This window comes from Salmo trutta, chromosome 12 (assembly GCF_901001165.1).
Source record: "Salmo trutta chromosome 12, fSalTru1.1, whole genome shotgun sequence".
Lineage (NCBI taxonomy): Eukaryota > Metazoa > Chordata > Actinopteri > Salmoniformes > Salmonidae > Salmo > Salmo trutta.
The window spans coordinates 74,298,239-74,323,607 of record NC_042968.1 but is presented as its reverse complement, the minus strand read 5'-3'; positions in this window follow the sequence as shown (position 1 = coordinate 74,323,607).

Genomic DNA, 25,369 nt, shown 5'->3' with positions numbered 1-25,369 from the left:
GATGTAATGGAGGATAACCAGTGCAGGTGCAGACACTGATTGTGCCTGATTGAGAAAACAACATGGTTTCTACCCAAGTATGAGAGCCCTCCTGTAGAGTGTAGTGCGTGTTTACAAAAAACAATGGTGTATTGAATACTTCAGTAGAGTGCTGGAAGTTAATAAATACCTGTATCTGAGGAGCTTTAGATCTGAGCAGGAGAATTCACTACTCATACATTTATTTAGTCTGTATGCTATTACACTTGCATAACAAAGCAGAAAGTTGGTGTTGACAAGTGTACTGACCCTCATCTCATAATTTATCATGTGTTGTTGATAGTTGGCAATCATTGAACCATGAAAATAATTATGCATAACATTCAGTGTTGACCCATACAATATCAATGAACCTTGTATGTAAAAAACCAGCATACCAGTCTGCAGGGTAGTAGTTAAAAAGCAATCTTAAAGTATAGAAAAATCAAGGACAGTACAGTGATGAGTTTTACCCTCAATGCAACCATAAACAACACAGTATTCCATAGAGATATGGGAATTGTTCAAGCAATACATAACTCAATATACACTACATGACCAAAAGTATTCGGGACCTGCTCGTCGAACATTCCAAAATCATGAGCGTTAATATGGAGTTGGTCCCCCCTTTGCAGCCATAATAGCCTCCACTCTTCTGGGAAGGCTTTCCACTAGATGTTGGAACATTGCTGCAGGCATTTGCTTCCATTCAGCCAAAGGCGCATTAGTGAAGTCGGGCAATTACACCTGGCTTGCAGACAACATTCCAATTCATCCTAAAGGTGTTCAGTGGGGTTGAGGTCAGGGCTCTGTGCAGGCAAGTCAAGTTGTTCCAACAACCTGTTCCCACAGAACTACCCTACGTCTTCACCTCTTTCTTCCCTCTATTTACATTTTAGTCATTTTGTCAACATTCATATCCAGAGGGACTTACAGGAGCAATTATGGTTAAGTGTATTATTCACGAATACTCAGGAGGACTCAGGAGGACTGTTTCCTGTTTCCGGTCACAACTTGCAGACTTGTTTACGCTGCTGTGCGTTTTTGTTGCCGTTTTTACTTTGCTACCTGACGGTTTTTACTTTTTCATTACCGTATATTTTTACTTTTTCCCTCACTCAACTTTTTTATTTTTTTTCATTCAACTTTCCTACCCCGGAGGTTTTATCTGGACATGGTTCGTCAGGACTTCAAACAGCCGAAGCTAAGTAACATTAACATGATGCCTTCTAATTGCAGTCGTTGTACTCATAATATACAGGAGAACGATCGCCTTACGGCAAGGATAGCTGTGCTGCAAGCCCAGCTTCAGACGCAATCGTTAGGCAAGGGTCATTTCAGTGTAGGAAAGGATGAAACAGCGTCTGTGCCACCAGCAAGTACAGATAGTAACGTTAGTATAAACCCCCTAGCACGGTCCCCGCAGCCGGACATCTTTCTCATGGCGTCTGGAGGGAAACGCTGTAGGAATGCTCAACCGGTGTCGCTTATTCAGCCGACAGAAACTTTCAACCGGTTCTCCCCGTTAAGCGAGTCGGAGTCGGAGGCCGAGACTTCTCTGGTCTCTGCTCCTCCCGTTGTGGGGTCTGAGACGCCGACGGCTCCCACCATTAGCTCTGACAAATTGAAAACCCTAGTCATTGGCGACTCCATTACCCGCAGTATTAGACTTAAAACTAATCATCCAGCGATCATACACTGTTTACCAGGGGGCAGGGCTACCGACGTTAAGGCTAATCTAAAGACGGTGCTGGCTAAAGCTAAAACTGGCGAGTGTAGAGAGTATAGAGATATTGTTATCCACGTCGGCACCAACGATGTTAGGATGAAACAGTCAGAGGTCACCAAGCGCAACATAGCTTCAGCATGTAAATCAGCTAGAAAGATGTGTCGGCATCGATTAATTGTCTCTGGCCCCCTCCCAGTTAGGGGGAGTGATGAGCTCTACAGCAGAGTCTCACAACTCAATCGCTGGATGAAAACTGTTTTCTGCCCCTCCCAAAAGATAGAATTTGTAGATAACTGGCCCTCTTTCTGGGATTCACCCACAAACAGGACCAAGCCTGGCCTGCTGAGGAGTGACGGACTCCATCCTAGCTGGAGGGGTGCTCTCATCTTATCTACGAACATAGACAGGGCTCTAACTCCTCTAGCTCCACAATGAAATAGGGTGCAGGCCAGGCAACAGGCTGTTAGCCAGCCTGCCAGCTTAGTGGAGTCTGCCACTAGCACAGTTAGCGTAGTCAGCTCAGCTTTCCCCATTGAGACCGTGTCTGTGCCTCGATCTAGGTTGGGCAAAATTAAAAATGGCGGTGTTCGCTTCAGTAATCTTACTAGTATAAAGACCTCCTCCATTCCTGCCATTATTGAAAGAGATTGTGATACTTCACATCTCAAAATTGGGTTACTTAATGTTAGATCCCTCACTTCCAAGGCAGTTATAGTCAATGAACTAATCACTGATCATAATCTTGATGTGATTGGCCTGACTGAAACATGGCTTAAGCCTGATGAATTTACTGTGTTAAATGAGGCCTCACCCCCTGGTTACACTAGTGACCATACCCCCCGTGCATCCGGCAAAGGCGGAGGTGTTGCTAACATTTACGATAGCAAATTTCAATTTACAAAAAAAAAAACAATGACGTTTTCGTCTTTTGAGCTTCTAGTCATGAAATCTATGCAGCCTACTCAATCACTTTTTATAGCTACTGTTTACAGGCCTCCTGGGCCATATGCAGTGTTCCTTACTGAGTTCCCTGAATTCCTATCGGATCTTGTAGTCATAGCAGATAATATTCTAATTTTTGGTGACTTTAACATTCACATGGAAAATTCCACAGACCCACTCCAAAAGGCTTTCGGAGCCATCATCGACTCAGTGGGTTTTGTCCAACATGTCTCTGGACCTACTCACTGCCACAGTCATACTCTGGACCTAGTTTTGTCCCATGGAATAAATGTTGTGGATCTTAATGTTTTTCCTCATAATCCTGGATTATCGGACCACCATTTTATTGCGTTTACAATTGCAACAAATAATCTGCTCAGACCCCAACCAAGGAAGATTAAAAGTCGTGCTATAAATTCTCAGACAACCCAAAGATTCCTTGATGCCCTTCCAGACTCCCTCTGCCTACCCAAGGACGTCAGAGGACAAGAATCAGTTAACCACCTAACCGAAGAACTCAATTTAACCTTGCGCAATACCCTAGATGCAGTTGCACACCTAAAAATTAAAAACATCTGTCATAAGAAACTAGCTCCCAGGTATACAGAAAATACACGAGCTCTGAAGCAAGCTTCCAGAAAATTGGAACGGAAATGGCGCCACACTAAACTGGAAGTCTTCCAACTAGCTTGGAAAGACAGTACCGTGCAGTATCGAAGAGCCCTCACTGCTGCACGATCATCCTATTTTTCCAACTTAATTGAGGAAAATAAGAACAATCCGAAATTTCTTTTTGACACTGTCGCAAAGCTAACTAAAAAGCAGCATTCGCAAATGGAGGATGGCTTTCACTTCAGCAGTAATAAATTTATGAACTTCTTTGAGGAAAAGATCATGATCATTAGAAAGCAAATTACGGACTCCTCTTTAAATCTGGGTATTCCTCCAGGGCTCCATTGTCCTGAGTCTGCACAACTCTGCCAGGACCTAGGATCAAGGGAGATACTAAAGTGTTTTAGTACTATATCTCTTGACATAATGAGGAAAATAATCATGGCCTCCAAACCCTCAAGCTGCATACTGGACCCTATTCCAACTAAACTACTGAAAGAGCTGCTTCCTGTGCTTGGCCCTCCTATGTTGAACATAATAAACGGCTCTCTATCCACCGGATGTGTACCAAGCTCACTAAAAGTGGCAGTAATAAAGCCTCTCTTGAAAAAGCCGAATCTTGACCCAGAAATTATAAAAAACTATCGGCCTATATCGAATCTTCCATTCCTCTCAAAAAATTTTGAAAAAGTTGTTGCGCAGCAACTCACTGCCTTCCTGAAGACAAACAATGTATACGAAACGCTTCAGTCTGGTTTTAGACCCCATCATAGCACTGAGACTGCACTTGTGAAGGTGGTAAATGACCTTTTAATGACGTCAGACCGAGGCTCTGCATCTGTCCTCATGCTCCTAGATCTTAGTGCCGCTTTTGATACCATCGATCGCCACATTCTTTTGGAGAGATTGGAAACCCTAATTGGTCTACATGGACAAGTTCTGGCCTGGTTTAGATCTTATCTGTCGGAAAGATATCAGTTTGTCTCTGTGAATGGTTCGTCCTCTGACAAATCAATTGTAAATTTCGGTGTTCCTCAAGGTTCCGTTCTAGGACCACTATTGTTTTCACTATATATTTTACCTCTTGGGGATGTCATTCGAAAACATAATGTTAAATTTCACTGCTATGCGGACGACAAACAGCTGTACATTTCAATGAAACATGGTGAAGCCCCAAAATTGCCCTCGCTAGAAGCCTGTGTTTCAGACATAAGGAAGTGGATGGCTGCAAATTTTCTACTTTTAAACTCGGACAAAACAGAGATGCTTGTCCTAGGTCCCAAGAAACAAAGAGATCTTCTGTTGAATCTGACAATTAATCTGGATGGTTGTACAGTCGTCTCAAATAAAACTGTGAAGGACCTCGGCGTTACTCTGGACCCTGATCTCTCTTTTGAAGAACATATCAAGACTGCTTCAAGGACAGCTTTTTTCCATCTACGTAACATTGCAAAAATCAGAAACTTTCTGTCCAAAAATGACGCAGAAAAATTAATCCATGCTTTTGTTACTTCTAGGCTGGACTACTGCAATGCTCTACTTTCCGGCTACCCGGATAAAGCACTAAACAAACTTCAGGTAGTGCTAAATACGGCTGCTAGAATCCTGACTAGAACCAAAAAAATGTATCATATTACTCCAGTGCTAGCCTCCCTACACTGGCTTCCTGTTAAGGCAAGGGCTGATTTCAAGGTTTTACTGCTAACCTACAAAGCATTACATGGGCTTGCTCCTACCTATCTTTCCGATTTGGTCCTGCCGTACATACCTACACGTACGCTACGGTCACAAGACGCAGGCCTCCTAATTGTCCCTAGAATTTCTAAGCAAACGGCTGGAGGTAGGGCTTTCTCCTATAGAGCTCCATTTTTATGGAATGGTCTGCCTACCCATGTGAGAGACGCAGACTCAGTCTCAACCTTTAAGTCTTTACTGAAGACTTATCTCTTCAGTAGGTCCTATGATTAAGTATAGTCTGGCCCAGGAGTGTGAAGGTGAACGGAAAGGCTGGAGCAACGAACCGCCCTTGCTGTCTCTGCCTTGTCGGTTCCCCTCTTCCCACTGGGATTCTCTGCCTCTAACCCTTTTACAGGGGCTGAGTCACTGACTTACTGGTGTTCTTCCATGCCGTCCATGGGAGGGGTGCGTCACTTGAGTAGGTTGAGCCACTGACGTGGTCTTCCTGTCTGGGTTGGCGCCCCCCCCTTGGGTTGTGCCGTGGCGGAGATCTTTGTGGGCTATACTCGGCCTTGTCTTCGGACGGTAAGTTGGTGGTTGTAGATATCCCTCTAGTGGTGTGGGGGCTGTGCTTTGGCAAAGTGGGTGGGGTTATATCCTGCCTGTTTGGCCCTGTCCGGGGGTATCATCGGATGGGGCCACAGTGTCTTCTGATCCCTCCTGTCTCAGCCTCCAGTATTTATGCTGCAGTAGTTTATGTGTCGGGGGGCTAGGGTCAGTCTGTTACATCTGGAGTATTCTCTTGTCTTATCCGGTGTCCTGTGTGAATGTAAATATGCTCTCTCTAATTCTCTCTTTCTCTCTTTCTTTCTTTCTCTCGGAGGACCTGAGCCCTAGGACCATGCCTCAGGACTACCTGGCATGATGACTCCTTGCTGTCCCCAGTCCACCTGGCCATGCTGCTGCTCCAGTTTCAAGTGTTCTGCCTGCGGCTACGGAACCCTGACCTGTTCACCGAACGTGCTTGTTGCACCCTCGACAATTACTATGATTATTATTATTTGACCATGCTGGTCATTTACGAACATTTTAACATCTTGACCATGTTCTGTTATAATATCCACCCGGCACAGCCAGAAGAGGACTGGCCACCCCTCATAGCCTGGTTCCTCTCTAGGTTTCTTCCTAGGTTTTTGGCCTTTCTCAGGAGTTTTTCCTAGGGAGTTTTTCCCAGCCACCGTGCTTCTTTCACATGCATTGCTTGCTGTTTGGGGTTTTAGGCTGGGTTTCTGTACAGCACTTTGAGATTTCAGCTGATGTACGAAGGGCTATATAAATAAATTTGATTTGAAGTGCCTTGCTTAATGGCACATGGAAAGATTTATCACTTAGTCAGCTTGGGGATTTGAACCAGCAACCTTTTGGTTACTGGCTAAACGCTTTTAACCTCTAGGCTACCTGCCGCCCCCTTGTCAGAAGAAATTCTGTGACTAGTGAGGTCTCCCCGCCCAACAACCTGCTCGACCCGTTCCCCTCCTCCCTTCTCCAGACCATCTCTAGAGACCTTCTCCCATTATTCACTTCCCTCATCAACTCATTAATTCCCTCCTGGGCATTAATATGGAAGCAGATCCCCACATCTAGTGGAAGGCCTTCCCAGAAGAGTGGAGGCTGTTATAGCAAAGGGGGGCCCAACTCCATATTAATGCCCATGATTTTGGAATGTGATGTTCGACGAGCAGGTGTCCACATACTTTTGGTTATGTAGCGTATGTGTTCTGTCTGCATTGACTTTTTCCCGTTGCGTTCTGAATCAGGTAAACTGGATACAACCTGTATTTGCAAAAGTGCAATGATAAACCACAGTCTCTATGTTATCAGTAACATATTGTCGAAAGAGTTGTGAAGTAATAACATATTGAAATGCTTTACTATGGAGTTCCAAAAACCTTATACTTCTTTAAAAGGTACAGTTAATAAAAACGTTTCAAAGTAAAATTGTATGTTTTAACTTGCAAGTCGGACATCCACAGTTGTATTGTCTCATAGATGCTAATCAGTTTAACTTACATCTAGACGTTCCGCTAGCGGAACACCTGCTCCAATATCCAATGATAGGCGTGGCGCGAATTACAAATTCCTCAAAAATTCAAAAAATTCAATTTCTCAAACATATGACTATTTTACACCATTTTAAAGACAAGACTCTCCTTTATCTAACCACACTGTCCGATTTCAAAAAGGCTTTACGGCGAAAGCAAAACATTAGATTATGTCAGCAGAGTACCCAGCCAGAAATGATCAGACACCCATTTTTCAAGCTAGCATATAATGTCACAAAAAACAAAACCACAGCTAAATGCAGCACTAACCTTTGATGATCTTCATCAGATGACACGCCTAGGACATTATGTTATACAATACATGCATGTTTTGTTCAATCAAGTTCATATTTATATCAAAAACCAGCTTTTTACATTAGCATGTGACGTTCAGAACTAGCATTCCCACCGAACACTTCCGGTGAATTTACTAAATTACTCACGATAAACGTTCACAAAAAACATAACAATTATTTTAAGAATTATAGATACAGAACTCCTTTATGCAATCGAGGTGTCCGATTTTAAAATAGCTTTTCGGTGAAAGCACATTTTGCAATATTCTGAGTAGATACCTCGCCATCACAGGCTAGCTATTTTGACACCCACCAAGTTTGACCCTCACCAAACTAAGATTTACTATAAGAAAAATTGGATTACCTTTGACTTCTACTTCAATAACAAATGTTGGTTTGGTTCAAAATAATCCATAGTTATATCCAAATAGCAGCGTTTTGTTCGTGCGTTCAACACACTATCCGAAGGGTGACGAAGGGTGACGAAGGGTTACGCGCCCGACGCGTTTCGTGACAAAAAAAATCGAAATATTCCATTACCGTACTTCGAAGCATGTCAACCGCTGTTTAAAATCAATTTTTATGCTATTTTTCTCGTAAAAAAGCGATAATATTCCGACCGGGAGTCGTTGTTTTTGTTCAAAGATGAAAGAATAAAAACATGGTGTCGCCTCGTGCATGCGCCTCCAGTCTCTGTTCTCTGATCGACCACTATCTAAATGCGCTAGTATTTTTCAGCCAGGGCCTGCAAAGACATCATTCAGCTTTTTGCCGCCTTCTGAGAGCCTATGGGAGCCGTAGGAAGTGTCACGTTACAGCAGAAATCCTCAGTTTTCAATGAAGAGAGTGTAGAAGCCCAAGAAATGGTCAGAGACGGCACTTCCTGTAAGGAATCTTCTCAGGTTTTGGCCTGCCAAATGAGTTCTGTTATACTCACAGACACCATTCAAACAGTTTTAGAAACTTTGGAGTGTTTTCTATCCAAAGCTAATACTTATATGCATATTCTAGTTTCTGGGCAGGAGTAATAATCAGATTAAATCGGGTACGTTTTTTTATCCGGCCGTGAAAATACTGCCCCCTATCCATAACAGGTTAATAAAGAAAGTTGACAGAGAAAAGGTGACTTGCTTCACATTGCCTAATATTTAGTGGTCATGTGATTGATTAAACTTTTCCCCTCAGCTTTTCAACAATCTATATCCTCTCCTATTTTTCTCTCTTCAGTTTCATTGTGTTCTAACTGCTTAGAAGGTCTCTAACTCCAAATTCCATCAAATGGAAGGTGATTATATTATCTCAGGTTGACAAGATACCTGTGGCAGATGGCATTTCTTTCTGTAGAACAAAAATAGGTTTGCTGCATGGAAAAGTGAGTCAATAAATACTATAGAATGGGTACATGAGAAATATTCATTTGTTTTGTCAGGATGGATCTTTAGAAATGGAGACTCCAGTGGCATTCCTGAAAGCTCCACAATGTGCAATGGATATCATAGCAACCTGAGTGTCAATAGACTTTAAACAGGGTTTGATAGGTGATACACTATATAAGGTACCATGCATTGATCTTGAAGAACACATATAGGCTGACATGCATGCTAACAGAGATTAATCATGCTCATGTAGCATTGACAACAAGTGGTTTTTAGATCACGCAGAGGGAAAGAGCACAAAATACTATTATGTACAGTACACCAAGTGTACAAAACATTTCCATGACAAAGACTGACCATGTGAATCCAGGTGAAAGCAATGATCCCTTATTGATGTCACCTGTTAAATCCACTTCAATCTGTGTAGATGAAGGGGAGGAGACAGGTTAAACAATATATTTAAGTGCCTTTAAACAGGGTATGGTAGTAGGTGGAAGAAGCACCGGTTTGAGTATGTCAAGAATTGCAACGCTGCTGGGTTTTTCACACTCAGCAGTTTCCTGTGTGTATCAAGAATAGTCCTCCACCCAAAGGACATCCAGCCAACTTGACACAACTGTGGGAAGCATTGGAGTCAACATGGGCAAGCATCTCTGTGTAATGCTTTCAACACCTTGTAGACAACCTCTGAGCAGCCTCCGTATGCAACATTGGGGTCTGTGGACCTGAAGGTCTGTATTGGGGATCTTCACGTGCTATCAGTACACCCTTTCTGTTTGGACTCCAATGTGATGTTATGTCCCAATGCAGCTTTTGCTCCCAAGGTTATGCCTATGTCTTACAGGTCCCTGGCTTTCAAGCTGTTCCGTTTGCTTCCAGTGAACAATGGAGGTTGCATGGCCTGTGTCTGGTGTGTGCTTTATGCACGTACATGGATAGGAACAAGGGTATCCGCGTTGTGACCAGCTTTTTGTCCATTTTTAATCCAGCTCAGGGTAGGGCGCTTTCTAACCAGCATCTTTCTCGTTGAGTTGTGAAGGCTATCACCCTGGCATATGACAGCCAAGGACTGGGGTTGCCTAGTGGTGTGTGTGCTCACCAAACTCAGATTTACTATAAGAAAAATTGGATTACCTTTGCTGTTCTTCGTCAGAATGCACTCCCAGGACTTCTACTTCATCCACAAATGTTGTTTTGGTTCAAAATAATCCATAGTTATGTTCAAATATCCTCTGTTTTGTTCTTGCGTTCAAGACACTATCCGAACGGTGACGCGCGGAAGCGTATCGTGACAAAAAAATTCTAAATATTCCATTACCGTACTTCGAAGCATGTCAAACGCTGTTTAAAATCAATTTTTATGTGATTTTTCTCGTAAAATAGCGATAATATTCCGACCGGGAAACCCTGTTTTCGTTCAAAGACTCAAAGTTGAAAATGGAGTCGTCTCGTGCACGTGCGCCCCCGTCTCATTGTTCTCAGATCGACCACTTACCAAATGCGCTACTGTTTTTCAGCCTGGGACAGCAGAGTCATCATTCAACGTTCTGGCGCTTTCTGAGAGCCCATGGGAGCCTTACAAAGTGTCATGTTACAGCAGAGCTCCTCTGTTTTCAATAAAGAGAGTGTAGAAGGCCAAGAAATGGTCAGAGAGGGCACTTCCTGTACAGAATCTTCTCAGGTTTTTGCCTGCCATATGAGTTCTGTTATTCTCACAGACACCATTCAAACAGTTTTAGAAACTTTAGGGTGTTTTCTATCCAAATCAAATCAAATTATATGCATATTCTAGTTTCTGGGCAGTAGTAATAACCAGATTAAATTGGGTACGTTTTTTTATCCGGATGTGAAAATATTTGTTGTGGACCTGGGATCCCTCGAAGTGTCTTCTGATGAAGATAATCAAAGGTAAGGGAATATTTTCAATAGTATATTTGATTTTAGATGGTTCCAAGATGGCGCTAATCTGTATCGCCTAGCCTATTTTTCTGAGCATACCACCTCGTTTATTGCAAAGTGCGATTTCCCAGTAAAGTTATTTTTAAATCTGGCAATGCGGTTGCATTCACGAGATGTTAATCTATAATTCTTTGAATGACAATATTACATTTTAACAATGTTTTCAAATAGTAATTTTGTAAATTGTAGCGCTGATTCACCTGGAGCATTTGAGGGAAAATATTTTCTGAACGTCACGCGCCGATGTAAAATGCTGTTTTTATATATAAATATGAACTTTATCGAACAAAAAATGCATGTATTGTGTAACATGATGTCCAGGAGTGTAACAGGAGTGTCAACTGATGAAGATTGTCAAAGGTTAGTGCTGCAATTAGCTGTGTTTTGGGTATTTGTGATGCATGCTAGTTGCTTTGAAAATGGCAGTGTGATTTTCTTTGGCTGGGTACTCTCCTGACATAATCTAATGTTTTGTTTTTGCTGTAAAGCCTTTTTGAAATCGGTCAACGTGGTTCGATTCAGGAGAGGTGTATCTATAAATGGTGTAAAATAGTCATATGTTTGAGAAATTGAAGTTATAGCATATAGATGTATTTGTATTTCGCGCGACGCGATTCCACTGGCTGTTGACTAGGGTGGGACGCAAGCGTCCCAGGTTCCCAGACAGATTAACATGTTTTGTTGGCACAAAACTACCTCCATACTTCCAAAGATTGTGGATTTACTGACAAGATACAAGTCTCTCTACCCTAACAATGGGAGTTGTTGTCCAAAGCGGCGCAGGGGCTGTCTAGCTCTGGCATATCCTTTCTCTGGATTGGTGGATACGTAAGGGATAATCAACAAGGGAGTTGATAATTAAGCAATAAGGCACGGGGTGTGTGGTACATGGCCACTATACCATGGCTAAGGGCGGTTCTTAAGCACGACGCAATGTGGAGTGCCTGGAGTCAGCCCTTAGCTGTGGTACTGTATATTGGCCATATTCCACAAACCCCCGAGGTGCCTTATTGCTATTATAAACTGGTTACCAACGCAATCTGAGCAGCAGAAATAAATGTTTTGTCATACCCGTGGTTTACAGTCTGATATACCACGGCTGTCAGGCAATCGGCATTCAGGGCTTGAACCACCCATTTTATAATCCCTTTTATACCATGGCTATAATTTAACACATTTGCCGCAAGATATGTGTTCATTTGCAGGTAGAAATGTGTTCAACATCGACTGATGTAAATAGCTACAGTAGTTGACTTGGTAACCAAACAGACAGATTTGCTAGTTTACCTAACCTGTAACAACTGTCGTAGAGAGCGTAGCGTGTTGAGTGCTCATGATGAAATTTATTTTAACTCAAAAACACTAAAGACAAAATAACAAACAGAAAACGATCAGCTCACAGTTCTGTCAGGAACATAGACTAAACAGAATACAACTACCCACAAACAGGTGGAAAACCCCCTACTTAAGTATGATCTCCAATTAGAGACAACGAGGACCAGCTGCCTCTAATTGGAGATCATCCCAAAAAACAACATAGAAATAGAAAACTAGAACTAAACATAGATATACAAAACATAGAAAAACACAAAACACCCCCTGTCACCCCCTGACCTACTCTACCATAGAAAATAACATCTTACTATGGTCAGGACATGACATAACCAAACCATCAGTCCTAGCTTGCTATTATGAAAATCCAATTCCACAATACCAATAATGTTTTCATTTGATAGAACAAGTAAGAATGAACAATAGCCATTGAATTTTACCGTGCTGATATACTGTGCGTTATAGGGAAATAATGCACACTATAGAATGCTCTTGAAGCTAATCACAAATGAGTATTAAAGAATGCCATGGTATAAATCTCATTATTGTAATCCTTTTTTGAATATTAGATATGGGTTGTTGATGTCAACCACTTGTATTCAATGGAGATGGATGCTATGCTACTAGCCTCATATTATGAATATGCATAACCATCTCAAGACAACGATATAAAGTGTTTTTTCTCAAAGTTGCCGGGATGTCACATGTCCTACTTATATCAGTACACTTGTAACAATTTAAGCATTACAAAACTTATATTAGGTCAAATAAACCTCAAGTAGCAATAACCATTACATTTTTTTGGACTAAATTCTACACTCTCCCATTGACCTCCATGGGCAAAACAATGAAAAACCGCACTTACTGGAATGAGACAGATTTTCTGCAGAACTAGGCCTCTCTCATACTCTTCTTCTCTGCTTCCATTCATTTTTAAATTGGTACTATCATGTTTGTGAGAGTCTCCTCTTTCCATAGATGCAGGAGACCTACATATTCGGATAATTTGAGACGCAGCCCATGCAAAAAAAACCAGATATCTCTATCTTAAAACCTCTTAAGGATCCGCCCTTTTTCCTTCCTTATTAATTAACAACCCCATTCACTGAATAATTCATAGATGTATGGTTATTTAGCAGACATTTTTATTCAGATCAATTTAGAGTTAGCACCTATTATGTTCACTGTCTGGTTGATGCTGGAATCAAATCCTCAACTCTGGTATTATACACATTCCAACCAAATAAGCCAAGACAACCACCTCTGTCCTGCTGTTTGTCCTTGGTGTTACAGTAGTAATATACATCATGTTTATATTGGTTGGTTCCTTCTATAGAAAAGCCTTCTTGAAAGAAAATCCTCACACAAAGAAAGTGCAAATCAAATTATCTACAACTGTGGTGTCGGAAAACAAATTGTTACAACTAACTAAGCCATCACAACCTCTTCGGTCCTTCTGTATTTTTGTCCATTGTGTTACAATAGTACTACCATTATGTATTATTGAACGAAAACCCTTACACAAAAGGGCAAAGGAAATTGCTTGGGTTATTGGTTTATTCGCATCTGTATTAGCTTTTGCAGAAGCAGCAGCTACTCTTCCTGAGGTCCACACAAAAACATAAAACACGACGAGTAACAAAACACGAATACAATGATAGACAAGAACAGTCACACACATTTAAAATACAATGATATACAAATAATACAACTACAAAATAAGGTGTGTAGATTGTGCGTGATAGATAGTGAGAGTGTGCCTGTGTTTGTGTGTGTGTCATTTCACAATCCCTATTGTACCATGAGATGTTATTTTGCTGTTTGCTTGAGTAATTGGAGATGGAAGGGAGTTCCATGCGATCATGGCTCTGTATGATACTGTGTGTTGCCGTGATTTCGTTTTGGACTTGGGGACTGTGAAGAGACCACTGGTGGCATGTCTGGCATGGGATGTATGGGTGTCTAAGCAGTATGTTTTTTGCTTATGCAGACAGTTTTCATCACATTAATATTTCTCATAATTAGAAGAGAAGCAAATGAATCTCTCATCAACCCTCAACCAGGAAAGGCTGGCATTAATTTACATGTACATTTTAGTCATTTAGCAGACGCTCTTATCCAGAGCGACTGACAGTAGTGAATGCATACATTTCATTTAAAAAAAATATCCGTATTAATGCTGTTGATATTAGTTCTGTATGTGCAGTTCAGACCAAATTCAAATTGTATTCATGTTATGACTTCATGTCTGTACAGTTTGTCTTTCATTTCCGTTGCTCAGTGCCACATCTGTATCCACTGACCTGCAAACAAGCCGCTTTAAAGACTGGATGAGCCACTTCATACTGCCTCCACTCAACTGACACTGATGGCTGTAAAGTATGTCAAGATACATTCAACACTAATTTCACAGAATTTTCAAAGATTTCTTCCTCTTTTCTTCTCTCCCATTCATTTTTTACCTTAGATGACAGCATGTTGCCTTCCCTTTCAATTTATCAAAACAACTAATAGTTGTGCATTATGCAAAGAGGGGTAGTGAAAAAACAAGCTCACAGGCTTGGCTTAATGTTAATGTCTTACAGACAAATGACTTGCGACTCCTTGTGCGTCTTAATGTGGCACTGTAATTATCCATGTTTAATGAGAGTGAGAGGATGAGACATTGTTGAAAAATTGTGTTTCTTTATCATAACCAATGTGACGTGTGCATTTTAAACTCACACACGTCTGCTTACATGTCATGCAAAAACTTGTGAGAGTTTCACTGAGAGTATCTAACTCATTTCAGCTCCAGCTTCTTTCATGTGATGAAGTCTGGAGATTAATTGGATTTAGGAGTCCGTCTGAACAAAATATGCATGCAATCCCTTGCTACAGATTGTTAAAATACGACCGTTGATGAGAAATTGTCTTTTCATTTGCCTCACCTCCATCTTTGGAGGATGGAATTTATGCATATAAAACTGTCCCCATACAGGAATAAAGGAATCTCAACGTTGTATACAGTCTTGTTGTTCTCCTCCAAAAGCATGTTTCTCACTTCCTCTCCGCCCCCCTATGGCCTTGGGTACTCTGGTAATTGTTTCCTGTTAGGGAGCGTGATTTCATTAGGCAAAATAAAAAGCGTGGATTAGAATAACTTGTTTGGCTCTCAGCTATTTGCTTGCCTCAGTTTAAACTTGTGCCTTCCATTAATTGGCTCTTGAAATACATTAATCCCTGGGAGATAGCGCTCTACATCAAGTCCTACATGCAGTAACTGGCATTAAATAGCAAGTAGCATCCTGCCTCCTTTGAGATGAAGAAACACTGGGTGCATTCTCTGCAGAGACAAACAGCAGTATTCATTAGGACTATTCATGCTCTCACTGTGCCCACTGAGGGCAGCTCAACAGCATACGTGCAGCAACAGCTTAACCAAAGTCTTTTGGGATGAAAAAAGATACATATACAAAGATTCCTGGAGATAAATAGGTCTCTGGTGATTGTACCTGGATTCGATCAACACCAGTTGAGAAATCCCTGTAGTATGGTCACACCTGCTCTACAGACAAGCATGTGTAGGTCAGCTGGACTGTAATTTAGTATCAACATTTGTATAGAGTTTAACTGCCAAAATAAAGGACACAGCAACATGTCTTAGTAGGGCGTTGGGCCACCACAAGCCAGAGCAGATTCAATGCACCTTGGCAAATATTCTACAAGTGTCTGGAACTCTATTGAAGGGATGCGATAACATTCTTACACAAGAAATTCCATCATTTGGTGTTTTGTTGATGGAAGTGGAAAACGCTGTCACAGGCGCCTCACCGGAATGTCCCATAAGTGTTCAATTGAGTTGAGATCTGGTGACTGAGACAGTCATGGCATATAGTTTACATCATTTTCAAGCTCATCAAACCATTCAGTGACCACTCGTGTCCTGTGGATGGGGGCATTGTCATCGTATGGGGGCATATCCATGGTAGCCAAAATAATGGCCTTCTTAATTAACTCAGGTACCACACCTGTGTGGAAGCACCTGCTTTCAATATACTTCGCATCCCTTATTTACTCAAGTTTCCATTATTTTGGCAGTTAACTGTTGCTGAAAGTTTGCTGTAAGCACTTCCTGAAGATGACTGAAGAGTATAAACTAGATCAATACACATCCAGAATTCTACTTATTTCTAACATAAGAGAAGTAAACAAGTCTTGTAGCCATTTTAGTAGTCTGGTGTGGCAATAAAATGTTGATGCTGGAATCAGATCAGACAGATGATCGGAGAGCTCACCCTGCATTTGGGCAGCTTGTCAACAGCTTCAATATATTCTGCCTGAAGAGATAAAAGCCTAGATTCAATCATATCTGTGCAAGCCGACACCTGCATAGCGGTTGTCTTGGCGGTGTCAGAGGTGGAACTGCCTTAGAGCTGTCAAATTCACATGCGGTCGACATTGCTATTGGATGCATCGTGTCACATTAGTAGAAATCCCATTCAACCGTGTTTCAAGTTCGAACACTGGCATGTGTGATGTAATCTACACTTAGATTAGCCTGATATAAATCCTTATTATTTAGTTAAATATTTTCACTTTGAGTATCATTATTTCTATATGGCCTACGCTATCTCGTTCTGAACTTCTAACACGGGTGAAACCGGTGTGGCTTCATGACAATGATCAAGAGCAGCTGCTCACAGATTTGAAGGCTCCAATGCAGTTACACCTCTGACACCGCCAAAACACCAGCTATGAGGGTGTCGGCTAGCGCGGGATAACGCTTGATCTGATTAAATCTAGGCCGAAGACACCATGATAAACACATCACTCCGTAAACAATGGTGCTGAATGGATCTATAGAAGTAGTATGGCTTGTAGACCTGGCCATTAGCAGCAAGGAACCTCCCCTACACTATCTGTTCTCATTACAACCTAGGCAAAAGGGAATAGCCCTTGGCTGTTCTCTCCCCTGTATGTTTCTGTCATAGAGCAACAGAGAAAAATTGAGAAGCCATGCCTTCATTCTGCAGCTCCTGTTTGGAATCGCACAGCAACAGACCAAAATAAATTGGAGAGAAAACAAAGATGCAGCACCAGCACATTGCCTGTTAGCGTCTCTCTCTCTCTCTCTCTCTCTCTCTCTCTCTCTCTCTCTCTCTGCTCGCCAGCCACAGCTCTGGCTCCACAATGGATCTGCAATGAGGGAGATGTGATATAAAGGCATGCGCACACGCAGGTGCACATACACAAGCTCACACACACGCCTCCTCCCACATGCCCTCCCCTATAGAAACCACCACAGCAGTCTGTGGGCGCTGAGCTGAAGAGATGGAACGGTGCGGTGGAGGATTCTGAACACTGCCCACAAACCAAACTCACCCTCTGCTAGCTGAGGAGAGGGAATAAAAACACTCTCTCTGAACCTCCTCTGTCAATATTGTGTAGCCATAAAAAAATACTAAATGTGTAAGCAGAAGAGAGTATGGAAATCCCTGTGGATTCACATTGTGAACATTCATGTTTATGCAGGGTTTTATTGTTGTCTTCATACTGTGGGTGTTAGCCTGTTCCCATACTTTATGTTCTGTAGTCAAATCTTCTATTGTTGTCAAGCCTTACATTCTGGCCTCACTGCATATCTGAATGTGTGAACATTCCTGAAAAAGTATTTAATTAATGAGTACAAGGAGGAGATTAGGTGTTACCTTATTCAATAAATGCCTGCAGCTATGATCCAATCAGATGCATTGTTGTTGACATTTCTGTAATTAAAACTAGTGAGCACTCACAACACAGACAGCAAGAGATCGAAGTTTAAGAAAGTCTGTTTGCTGAAGCGGTCATTTCAGGCTGCAGTAGGCCTATTTCACAACATATTTTCCAGTAACTTGGTGGTAGATGAACTCATTTCAAAACCATGTAACTAATTCAGTAGTTCTATCACCATGTACAGATGTAGGATTTTAATTTGAGCCAGTTTGCTACAGCAGGAAAATAATCCTGCAGCAACACGAAATGTGAATTATTATGTGGATTGTAAATAAATATGCACTCCAGGATCAGAAGCACAAAAAATGTGTAACATGTAGTATGATTCGGATTCGTAACATATTATATGAATTGCAGGAGGTAACATATCATGCGAAATGGACGATGTAGTACACACTTTGATGATGTAATACGCAAAAAACAAGGACGGTTTTTGGCTTGTGTGAACCACTTTCAAAACTACTGGCTGGAATTATACAAGAGTTTGGTCTAAGATCCCGGGGCTGGGTTTCTACTAAGCTAACATATGTAATTGTTTTAAGATGGTCATACGAAGGATCATTTATCTATTTTATTATTTAGTTTTAGGACTCTTGTTGGTAAAAAAATTTATAATAATAATGTATTTTATGAAACATTGAATTTGACCTTAAATGAAATCTCATTGAGTAATCACAAAATTGGGGAGAAAAAAATATATATTTACAGTATATATATATATATATATATATACTGCAAAAAAAAATAAAGGGAACACTTAAACAACACATCCTTGATCTGAATGAAAGAAATAATCTTATTAAATACTTTTTTCTTTACATAGTTGAATGTGCTGACAACAAAATCACACAAAAATAATCAATGGAAATCCAATTTATCAACCCATGGAGGTCTGGATTTGGAGTCACACTCAAAATTAAAGTGGAAAACCACACTACAGGCTGATCCAACTTTGATGTAATGTCCTTAAAACAAGTCAAAATGAGGCTCAGTAGTGTGTGTGGCCTCCGCGTGCGTGTGTGACCTCCCTACAACGCCTGGGCATGCTCCTGATGAGGTGGCGGATGGTCTCCTGAGGGATCTCCTCCCAGACCTGGACTAAAGCATCCGCCAACTCCTGGACAGTCTGTGGTGCAACGTGGCGTTGGTGGATGGAGCAAGACATGATGTCCCAGATGTGCTCAATTGGATTCAGGTCTGGGGAACGGGCAGGCCAGTCCATAGCATCAATGCCTTCCTCTTGCAGGAACTGCTGACACACTCCAGCCACATGAGGTCTAGCATTGTCTTGCATTAGGAGGAACCCAGGGCCAACCGCACCAGCATATGGTCTCACAAGGGGTCTGAGGATCTCATCTCGGTACCTAATGGCAGTCAGGCTACCTCTGGCGAGCACATTGAGGGCTGTGCGGCCCCCCAAAGAAATGTCACCCCACACCATGACTGACCCACCGCCAAACCGGTCATGCTGGAGGATGTTGCAGGCAGCAGAACGTTCTCCACGGCGTCTCCAGACTCTGTCACGTCTGTCAAGTGCTCAGTGTGAACCTGCTTTCATCTGTGAAGAGCACAGGGCGCCAGTGGCGCATTTGCCAATCTTGGTGTTCTCTGGCAAATGCCAAACGTCCTGCACGGTGTTGGGCTGTAAGCACAACCCCCACCTGTGGACGTCGGGTCCTCATACCACCCTCGTGGAGTCTGTTTCTGACCATTTGAGCAGACACATGCACATTTGTGGCCTGCTGGAGGTCATTTTGCAGGGTTCTGGCAGTGCTTCTCCTGCTCCTCCTTGCACAAAGGCGGAGGTAGCGGTCCTGCTGCTGGGTTGTTTCCCTCCTACGGCCTCCTCCACGTCTCCTGATGTACTGGCCTGTCTCCTGGTAGCGCCTCTATGCTCTGGACACTACGCTGACAGACACAGCAAACCTTCTTGCCACAGCTCGCATTGATGTGCCATCCTGGATGAGCTGCACTACCTGAGCCACTTGTGTGGGTTGTAGACTCCGTCTCATGCTACCACTAGAGTGAAAGCACCGCCAGCATTCAAAAGTGACCAAAACATCAGCCAGGAAGCATAGGAACTGAGAAGTGGTCTGTGGTCACCACCTGCAGAACCACTCCTTTATTGGGGGTGTCTTGCTAATTGCCTATAATTTCCACCTGTTGTCTATTCCATTTGCACAACAGCATGTAAAATGTATTGTCAATCAGTGTTGCTTCCTAAGTGGGCAGTTTGATTTCACAGAAGTGTGACTGACTTGGAGTTACATTGTGTTGTTTAAGTGTTCCCTTTATTTTTTTGAGCAGTGTATATATATATAATAATGATTTTAAAAAAGGAACTCATTGAATAACATATTTATACATGGGAAAACAGATACTCCAAAAATGAATAAAAAGGAAGTATGTTTTGAAGTGTCTGACCTATATCTGAGAGATATAACCCTTTAACTGGCACATCAGGATTTAAATATTGGAGGGGGATCAGAAAAATACCCTAAAAGAACAAAAGTATGTGGACACCTGCTCGTCGAACATCTCATTCCAAAATCATGGGAATTAATATGGAGTTGGTACCCCCTTTGCTGCTATAACAGCCTCCATTCTTCTGGGAAGGCTTTCCACTAGATGTTGGAACATTGCTGCGGTGACTTGCTTCCGTTCAGCCACAAGAGCATTAGTGAGGTCTGGCACTGATGTTGGGCGATAAGTCCTGGCTCACAGTCGGCGTTCCAATTCATCCCAAAGGTGCTCGATGGGGATGAGGACAGGGCTCTGTGCAGGCCAGTCAAGTTGTCCACACCGATCTTGACAAACCATTTCTGTATGGACCTCGCTTTGTGCACAGAGGCATTGTCATGCTGAAACAGGAAAGGGCCTTCCCCAAACAGTTGCCACAAAGTTGGAAGCACAGAATTCAGACAGGTAGCGTTCTCCTGGTATCCACCAAACCCAGATTTGTCAATTGGACTGCCAGATGGTAAAGCGTGATTCATCACTCCAGAGAACACGTTTCCACTGCTCCAGAGTCCAATGGCGGCGAGCTTTACACCACTCCAGCAAACGCTTGGCATTACACATGGTGATCTTAGGCCTCTGTGCGACTGCTCGGCCATGGAAACCCATTCATGAAGCTCCCGACGAACAGTTATTGCACTGATGTTGCCTCCAGAGGCAGTTTGTAAGTAGTAGTGAGTGTTGCAACTGAGGACAGACAATTTTTATGCGCTACACCCTTCAGAGCTATGCGCTACACCCTGCGGTCCCTTTCAGTGAGGTTGTGTGATCTACCACTTCGCGGCTGAGCCGTTGTTGCGCCTAGATGTTTTCACTTCACAATAACAGCAGTTACAATCGACAAGCAGGGCAAAAAATTTGGCCAACTGACCTGTTGGAAAGGAGGCATCCTATGACGTACCAACAATGAAAGCCACTGAGATCTTCAGTAAGGCCATTCTACTGCCAATGTTTGCCGATGGAGATTGCTTAGCTGTGTGCTCGATTTTATACACATGTCAGTAACGGGTGTGGATGAAATAGCCAAATCCACTAATTTGAAGGGGTGGCCACATACTTTTGTTTATATAGTGTATGTGTGTTTAGCCTTAATATAGGCCATACATTTATATTTTTTATTTGCATTACTTAAAATTTGATAGATAACGCATCTCAAAAATCTCAACCAGCCGGTTGAGTTGTTCATTTAGGGTAAACTAATTTTGTATTGGAATTTCCATTGACATTATTAACATTATGTCTGTTTCAGTTACTTGTACTAGAAGACATGCCTCGTTAAATGAGGACTGATATGAAATATGAATAAAATATTATTTGTATGAATATGAATATTTAAATATGTAAATGAATGTGTTTACTGTTTATATGTGTAACTCTGTGTTGTTGTATGTGTCGAACTGCTTTGCTTTATCATGGCCAGATCGCAGTTGCAAATGAGAACTTGTTCTCAACTAGCCTACCTGGTTAAATAAAGGCAAAATTTAAAAAAAATAGATATACTCATTATACCTGTAAAACGTCATGTACTGAACAATATTGTGAAACATATTTAATAATAATATTGTGAATATTGTGAAATATTGTGAAATATTTAAGATAGCAGGCAGACAGTAAACACTGATATGATAATGAAAAGAGTTTTCTAAAGCACAGACAAAAAAAATCCCAAAACAATATTTCTCCATAGTCCAAAATACCTAGCTTTGAATAATTGCATTTTTTTAATGGGCAACTCAACTGCCTGGTGGAGCATATTTTTCAAGAGTTCCTAAAATTATAAAACATGTAAATCATTCCAAAATGATGCTTCAGAGGTCAACAACATTTTACAGTCTTGTAATTTCCCATTTTTTTACTCAAAATGTGTGGTTAATGAGGTTTGGTTTTGCTAAAGTTCACTTCCTGGTTTAAACATAAAGGATTCCGATTATGAAAACCACATGCTCATTTTACTAAATGGCATTACTAATATGCCAAACAAATTTCATTTAAACAGAATTCATGTTTACTTCATTGAAAATTGTTTGTCAAAATTTGCTCAACTGCCAGGAAATGCCCCATTCACTTCCATAATTTTTTTGTCCATATACCGAGTTACCTTTAGACTAGTCCTGTGACACTTGTGGGGGTCGTAGAGCAAAACAGAGAACAACATCATGTTCGCGAGAGTCTCATCTTTCCATATTTTGTAGCCCAAACCATTCGGAGCTACAGTTATTTTCGTGTGAAGATAGACTTTCTGGATTTCTCCTGGTCTGACAAACAGCGCTGTAGCTCTGCCACCTTCCACCGCAGATGAGGAATGCCGACATCGGCGGATGAGGTGAATTGAGATGCAGCTCATGCAATAATCTCTATCTTAAACAGACAGATTTTTATATTTGTATTATGCTAATTAGATTTGTGCAGGGGCACGGACGTCGACTCGTTTTTTTTCTCTGAACATTTTTGTAGGGGTTGATCATTTTTTTGTAAGGGAAAGTCAGGTCTGAAATTTCCAATTTGAAATGACAAACTTCGGAAGCCTTTTTAAACCTCAAATACACTAAAAGTTTTATATTTCCTGCATTGCAGGAAGATCCTACAAATGTAGTAGCGTGCCTGGTAAGGTGGCATTACCAACACTACAACATTACATTTTCATGTCATTCTATTACTCTTCTTGAGTAAACATTGAATAATTTCCTCAGATTTGCAAGAGTTCTCTTACTAACACACTGATGGAGGTGTTTAGGGCACTATTACACCTCTACGCCCACTGGTAGCCTTGGTAGTGCTGTTGACTGTAATGTTCCACAGGGTGAGGGGTTCAGGTGTTGCTGTAGCAGTGTGACTGGCAGGCTTTCCTCTCTGTTTCATTAGATAGGACAAGGAAAGATCACTCTAGGAACGGTCTCCCTGAATCACATCTTTATGAGCTTTCTCACTGTGCTGTGTGATTACAGCAGCACCTCTATTTTTTGGACACAGCAGGGTGAAAGGTTCTGCTCTCTTTTCATGTTATTATCATCCTACATGTACATGTTGGAATCCATGCAAAGCTGTCCTTCAGCCTCAAACAGAGATGATGAGCGAGAAGAAAGGATTTGCCTGTAGTTTGTTCAATGAAGCCGTCAGAGAATGGCTGAGAGCTTCTTAGCTTTTTCCTGATGATTGCTAATAAAAATATAAAACGTGCTTGATTCTAAACAATATCTTTACCCTGTTAGATGAGAATTAATGTTCTGAATAATGTTTGCAGTAATTAACACACTGGACTTGTTTTACTATATTAAATAAAAGCGTTGCAGCACAAACACTGTTGATCCATCACTGAGTTGACTGTAAAAAATAAATAAATATGTTTTTAGAGTTTGTTGCAGTCAATGGATGATCTCCCTTCAAACCATACCAATTAAGTAGGACTAGGGTTACACAGGGATGGTATACTACTGTAAACTTTACAAGTTTACCAGTAAACTACCAAAATGTTGGTATTGTTCAAAGATTTTATGTAAGACATCTAGTTGCACTTTTGGGTACTTCAGATTATCATAGGTGTCTGTAATTATCTCTGGCCCTCTGTGTGGCCTTATCACATGTCAAATAAATGAAATAATAAATAAAATGACAAAACTGTAAAAGATTTACCTAAATAAATATAAACCGTCAACTTAGTAAATAGCATAGAGGGTTTCAGCATGAAATATCTTTTATACATTTTTACCATCTTTATTTATTTTACTATGTCGATATGTATTTGTTGTCAATGTTTTTGCCGTCAAACTGGTGGCAGTTGTGAAAAAAGTCAATAGTAGGAAGAGCTGCAGAGTTAATTGAAAACAATGCCATTGCTGATTGGATGCTTTCTTCATTAATTAGACTGTTTACTCTTGAACCATATGGTCTATTTACTAGAAACTCATGGACAATATGGACACAGATTTAATAAATTAATTAAAACTTTAATAAAAAAAAAAGTTATTCAAGTATAAATTACCAAAGTTATAACAGATTGCAAAAGCTTTTCTGTTACCAAAAATGACTGAAGATTCTGGTAACTTTGGTAAATTACCAGTAGCTATCCAACCCTATAGGACAGATTACACAATGAAACCTTTTAAAGCTGCCCTTTGTAAGATGTGTGTCATCTTACCTCTGACTAGTGCAGTAAAGGATAGAACAGAATGATCTTGGGTAAACTAATGGTACAGAGCTTACACACACAGGCCGGGTTAGGGTTTGGCCAGGCTGTCATTGTAAATAATCATTTGTTCTTAACTGACTTGCCTAGTTAAATAAAGGTTAAATAAAATACATTTAAATAAATATAAGCCTGATGGCCTTGAAGGTACATTTGGTCTATGAATCCTTTGATTAAACTATTAGGTGAGTTCCAGGGGTGTACCTTTTATGTCATTTTTTAAATAAAAACATTTAAGAGAGAGAGAGGTAAGTGAAGCATCTTAGTCCTTTGATTGTATGGTTGACGGTTTAAAATCTGGATAAACTAAGGATTTTATGTGAACCTTGATGACTTTCTGTGTTTTTAGGACTTTGATTAAAAAAATGTAAGTACGGTAATGAACAAGACTTATGAGAATCTCTGCTCACTGCAAAAGTGAAAAATAAATCCCAGAAAAATCTTGGTGCATTCAACTCTCAAAATGTACAAAATACTTATTCACATTTTTATATTATTCAAGAGATAACAAATGTTATTGTAGCACTCTTGATCCTTGAAGGCAATTGCAAAGCAGGAGTGGGTAGTGGTTTGAATATAAAAACACACTGGCCATTTAGTGATAAACAAAAGAGTTTCAGTTTCATTGACCGCACAAGCGAATTAGCATTTGAATAATGTATATTTATTTTTAATGTAGCAATTTACATCAACTTTTTTGTAGGCATTTTTTAAGTTTATAATTTTATTTATTTATTTATAAAGTTCCCAGAGGCTTATGAAAAAGTGAAATCACACACACACACACACACACACACACACACACACACACACACACAGAGGTCAGACGTTTCTTATAGTTGGCCACCAGGTTTGCGCATGTTTTATCCTCG